Source organism: Myotis davidii, unplaced genomic scaffold (assembly GCF_000327345.1).
Source record: "Myotis davidii unplaced genomic scaffold, ASM32734v1 scaffold765, whole genome shotgun sequence".
NCBI lineage: Eukaryota > Metazoa > Chordata > Mammalia > Chiroptera > Vespertilionidae > Myotis > Myotis davidii.
This window is the reverse complement of record NW_006296056.1, coordinates 1,683,898-1,689,533: the sequence shown is the minus strand read 5'-3', so window position 1 is coordinate 1,689,533 and position 5,636 is coordinate 1,683,898.

Here is a 5,636-nt window from a genome sequence, read left to right as displayed (position 1 = left end):
CTGTGGGCAGGATGAGCGGGAGTTAGGCCGCTCCACCAGCTGCGCTGGCTTTCCAGAAGCAGATAATTCAAAGGGACAATGCAGTTATGACAGAAATGATTAATTGAATAACTCACTTGAAAATTGTGTGCGGCTTCAAAGGCCTAATAGCTGATCAAGTAAGAGTCCGTGCAGCAACCTGGCTAAGGAAGGTGCCAGAGGGGAGAATTTTTTTTGAGAGCATCCCATCAATGGATCCCAGAATGCCGGAGGCGTGATTGCAGGCAGTAACATTTCCGTAATCCTGATGATATTCATTTGCATTTGCATTTGCATTTGCATAACTCTCCACAGTTTATGAAGCATTTTCACAAATATTGTCAGGGCTCTCACATTGACCCAGAGGGGTGGACAAAAGGGCTAAGCTGACCTGCACCCCAGAGGCAGAAGCAGGCCTGGAGTTCCTGGACTTCCCGAGGGCACGGGGCTAGCGGAAGAGTGGCACCAGAGCCCAGGACTTCTCATTCAAAACCTCTAGCCAAGCTGAGAAAGACAAATATCTCATGATCTTACTTATTTGTGGAATCTAATGAACAAAATGAATTGGCCAACAAAATAAGATCTGAAGCGGGGAGGCATGGAACAGACTGACGTACCTCGATGTGGGGTGGGGTCAATAAGAAGAGATAAACCAAAAAACGCATATACTTATATACGCATATACACCAAAAGGATATATACAGGAACATTCACAACTTTATTCACAATAAAAAGATGTGTGTCAACAGGGAAATAGTCTAGTGACATGTTAATATAATAGAATATTACACTTGGTATAATATTTTCCAGGTCTATTCATGCTGTCCCAAAGGGTAAGAGATCCCGCTTTTGGGGGGATGAGAAGAGATAAACCAAAGAACTTATATACCTTATGCACAGCCCATGGACACGGGCAATAGGGTAGTGAAGGCGGGGGGTGGGGGGCGAGGAAAGGAGGGAAAATGGGAGATATCTGTAATACTATCAACAATAAAAAATATATTTAAAAAACAAGTCTCAACAGCACACCACCCTGACTGCCGGAGCACCACGGCTAAGACCACCTTACTGAATTCCTCTGACCTAGGAAAGGAGTGTACCCACTCAATACTCTGCTCCATGCCTGGCAATAATTGGGCTATTGGGGTACAGATGTCCAAGCAAGACTGCTATCCCCCAAACCATTCAAGTCCCAGGATACATGCCAGCATTACTTTCTATTTTAAAGCCATGGGTTCTTTTCTGTGGCTGTGATCAGAGAGACCTTCATGCAATGTATTGCAAAGGGTCACCCTTAAGAACCACCAAACCTTGTGTATTGAGAGACTAAATACACAGACAATGGCCAGGTCATATAAAACATAAAAAACAAACAAACAACTAAACCGCAGAACTTTGACCTGCAACCTGCCCAGGAAATGAACCCTTATCTACAATAAACCCAGGTAGCCAGCCTGCTGTCAGTCACACTTGCAGGAAGCCAGCTTGCTATCTTCAGTGACAATCCAGGAAGCTAAACAATAATTCAGTACAAACTGGCCCCAAATGGCCAGGATTAATAACTGATTAGTAACTAACAGCTTCCCTAATTTTTGTCCCTATTCTAACATGAAGGACCAATCAGAGAAAGTCCAACATGTACTCCTAGCCAATAGGATGTCCTGCTTCTAGTTAGCCCTCCTCCAGCTTCCTTATGGCAACAGCCTCCAATCAGGGCCCAGGAAGGCCTCCTGTCCTTCCACTACAAAGCTTTCCCACTCCTCTGCCTGACGTTGAGGCTCTGCCAAACCTCAAGCGATGGGTGCCGACGCCCTTGCTACAGCGAGCTCCGAATAAACAGCCCCTGCCTGTCTCACTTGGTGGGTCTTCATGTATTCCCACGGTATAAAGCAGAGCTGTAATATGGCTCATTCATACACATATCACTCTCTTCAAATATTTGTAGCTGCTGCTGTTGTGATGTACAAAACACAAAATCACCTGGGATGCACAGTGTCTATTATGGCTCTGAAATGTTGTTACACTAAAGAGAAGAAAGCGCCTGTGTAAGTACCAGCTTGGAAAAATGCTAAGTGTAAAAGCAAGCTGCGGAACAGTATGGATACTATGACCCCAATTTGAAGACCCACAATAAAGAGCTGAATGATTAATAAGTGCTCACGGTAAATTGGGTGTGAGATGAAACGATAACAGCAACAACCACGAAGGTTTCTATTTTTTGAACATTCAGTCCTAACAATAACCCTACAATGTGGGTTCTAGCATTAACCTCATGTAGAGAAAGGAGCCCAGGTTAGGAGAAATCAAGTGGATTGCTCAAGTTCACATGATGGGGAAAATGAGACATTTTCAGGGAGCTAGCAATCTAAATCTGTGCAGTAACCTAATGCACATTCTTGTTAGCCTATACTCTAGTCACTGCTCCTTCTTTAAAATCTGGTCCTGCAAGACCTGTTTACCTAAGAACTAGAGGCCATAAACCATGAACAATACACAACGCCCAGACGGAGTTATCAGTGCTGGGCCAGGCCTTGAGATGTGGTCTCACTGCCCCCATCCCAGCACGTCCGTGAAAGGTCCGGAAGTATAATCCATACTTGAGGTACAAAGAAACCATAGGGGTGTAAAGGGAAAGCTTCCTCCATATTGATTTGCTCAGGATTTGGAGAGAAACAGACTCCCCAGAGTCACTGTACTGATACATGTGAAATGTCTGGAAATAAATGGGTTTTTCCTGGGCCTCCAGGACTCCTGTGTATTTTTTCGATTGCTTACCTAAGAACTAGAGGCCATAAACCATGAACAATACACAACGCCCAGACGGAGTTATCAGTGCTGGGCCAGGCCTTGAGATGTGGTCTCACTGCCCCCATCCCAGCACGTCCGTGAAAGGTCCGGAAGTATAATCCATACTTGAGGGACAAAGAAACCAAAGGGGTGTAAAGGGAAAGCTTCCTCCATATTGATTTGCTCAGGATTTGGAGAGAAACAGACTCCCCAGAGTCACTGTACTGATACATGTGAAATGTCTGGAAATAAATGGGTTTTTCCTGGGCCTCCAGGACTCCTGTGTATTTTTCAGTTGCCTGGTAAATTCTGTAACACAGGACACTAGTGAAGTTGTGGGCTTAGGGCGGAAGCCCAGTCCAGACTCTAGAGCTTGACTTTTTCTGGTTGCCGTTAGCTTCTGGAAACCCTGGTTCTGCATGGCTATGCCGTAGGTGGTGAGGATCACTAGCAAACACTTGGTTTAAATATGTCGGCTGAGTCCTAACCGGTTTGGCTCAGTGGATAGAGTGTCGGCCTGCAGACTGAAGGGTCCCAGGTTCGATTCCGGTCAAGGGCATGTACCTTGGTTGCGGGCACATCCCCAGTAGGGGGTGTGCGGGGGGAGGCAGCTGATGGTGTTTCTCTCTCATCGATATTTCTAACTCTATCCCTCTCCTTTCCTCTCTGTAAAAAATCAATAAAATATATTTTAAAAAATATGTCGGCTGAAACTCAGAGGAAAGGCAGAGCCACGCCCTGGGGGCGGACCTGATCAACAGACTGGGACGCCACTCAGTTTTGACTTTCCCGCCCAGTGTTAAGAGGGTGGATCTCATGATGTCGCCAGGAATATGTGATGTAACTTCCTGTTATTTGAATATTTATTAAAACTACTGCCGGTGTTGGAGGTCGTTCTGCCCCTCCATTCCGAGGGCAGATGCCACACCCGGCCCAAGCTTTTATTCTATTTCTGTGTCTGTCTTTTCATTTTCTCAAATCCCCAAAGTGCCTCCTACTTTAAAAAAAACCTGCTCACAGCTCGCTCTCTCTCCGTGCTGGACGCAGAGAAGGGAGTCCCCCGCCATAGCAGGTGACACTAAGGTTGGCTCACTGGCTTTTCTGTTTTAGTTGGAGACCAGAGTCCCGGCGTAGTGTGTTTTGAGTACATTTCCATCGGGCTGAGGGAAGGAGCAGATCAGAAGGTTGTGTCCTGCCACCAACTGCCATCTGGCTCTTAGACGAGTTCCTCGTGTTAACCGTTTGCAATCTGTGCAGCTCTGCTTCCTCCTTCCTACTTCTCAGAGCATTTGTCATTACTTGCTCAAGGCTGGCCTCCTCCAGCCCTCTGGCCTGCAGCAATAATGACCACGACAGTAAAATGCATGGAACGGCAGGCTGTGTTCTGAATGCTTCGTGAGTATTGTCTCATGTAAGCCTCGCCCTGACCTTACAAGGGGGATGCTAGTGGCGTCGCCTTTTTGCAGGTGGGGAAACGGAGGCATGGAGCATTGAGTAACTTGCCCAAGATCATGAAGCCGGAGTGAGGGAACCAGGACTCTATACAGGTAGTTTGACTCCTGAACCTGGATTGCTCATGGCTCCAGTTCCACCCCCCATCCTGTCAACTGTGTGAAGGCAGGGGACACGGCTGCCAGTTTTTTTCACTGAATTCCCAGCACCTACCTCAATGCTTAGAGCAAAGTACATGCCTACCAGGTACTTATGTGAATGAATGAGTGGCTTCTACCTCATCCGCACAGAGCCTAACACCGCATCCCGTACACCTTGGGTCAGTGCTCCTGGCTGAGTTTACCCCATTTTCTCTCTAGTTGTTGTTAACAACCAAAGAGAAAGGCCTCACTATACACGAGGAGGCATTGTCTACCCAGCCTCCACCAGACTTTTGTTCCCGTTTGCCCCACTCTAAGCGTGTCTTTTGTTATAGTTGGACACTCTGTTGGATGACAAGGACCATTTGTTTCAACAGGTGCTAGAAAAGAGATCCTTCCTTCTTTCCCACCCAGATCTCTATCCATAATGGGCATCTTTCCCCTTCGGGGCATATTGTTTTATTCCCCAATAAGTGGCTCTGTCGTGAATGCTTCCAAAGAGCCCTCGCCTGTGGGTCCCCTCGCCCTGCCCCCCTCGCTGCAGCTCGCACGCACGTCTCCTTGACACCATTTACAGGTAGGCGGGCGAAGTTTGCAGCGGCTCCGTGAACCCAATTCGCTCACACGGAATGCCGCGGGGTCCTGTTCGCTGCTGGCGGCTTTTTTTGGGTTGTTCATTTCCCAGGCCTGGCACTAATAGCTTTTTCAGACGTCCCCGGGGATCTGGACTATTTTGCATTTGTAAGCCACCTTTCTGCAAAGGGCCTCCAGGTTTGAAGTGTCCTGTGACCACTTATTCAGTTGGAGACGTGTCAAGGCCACGTTCACGGGAAAGTGAAAAGGCATGGCCAGTGAGTGTGACATGGGGCATGTCCGTGAGGCACTGGAAGGTCACCCAGGACTCCGGTGTGGCTGAAATAATGTCCGAAAAAGAATGTTGTTGTTTTTTCATCATGGATGGAACTGGAGAGCATTATGCTAAGTGAAATAAGCCAGTCAATGAAGGAAAAATACCACATGATCTCACTTATTCATGGATAATTGAGACCATTATAAACTTTTGAACAATAATAGATACAGAGGCAGAGCTGCCTCAAACAGAGTGTCAAACTGCAGCGGGAAGGCCGGGGAGGGTTTGGGGGCGGGAGGTAGGGGGGTAAGAGATCAACCAAAGGACTTGTATGCATGGATATAAGCATAACCAATGGACATAAGACTGGGGGATGGGGGGAGGTATGG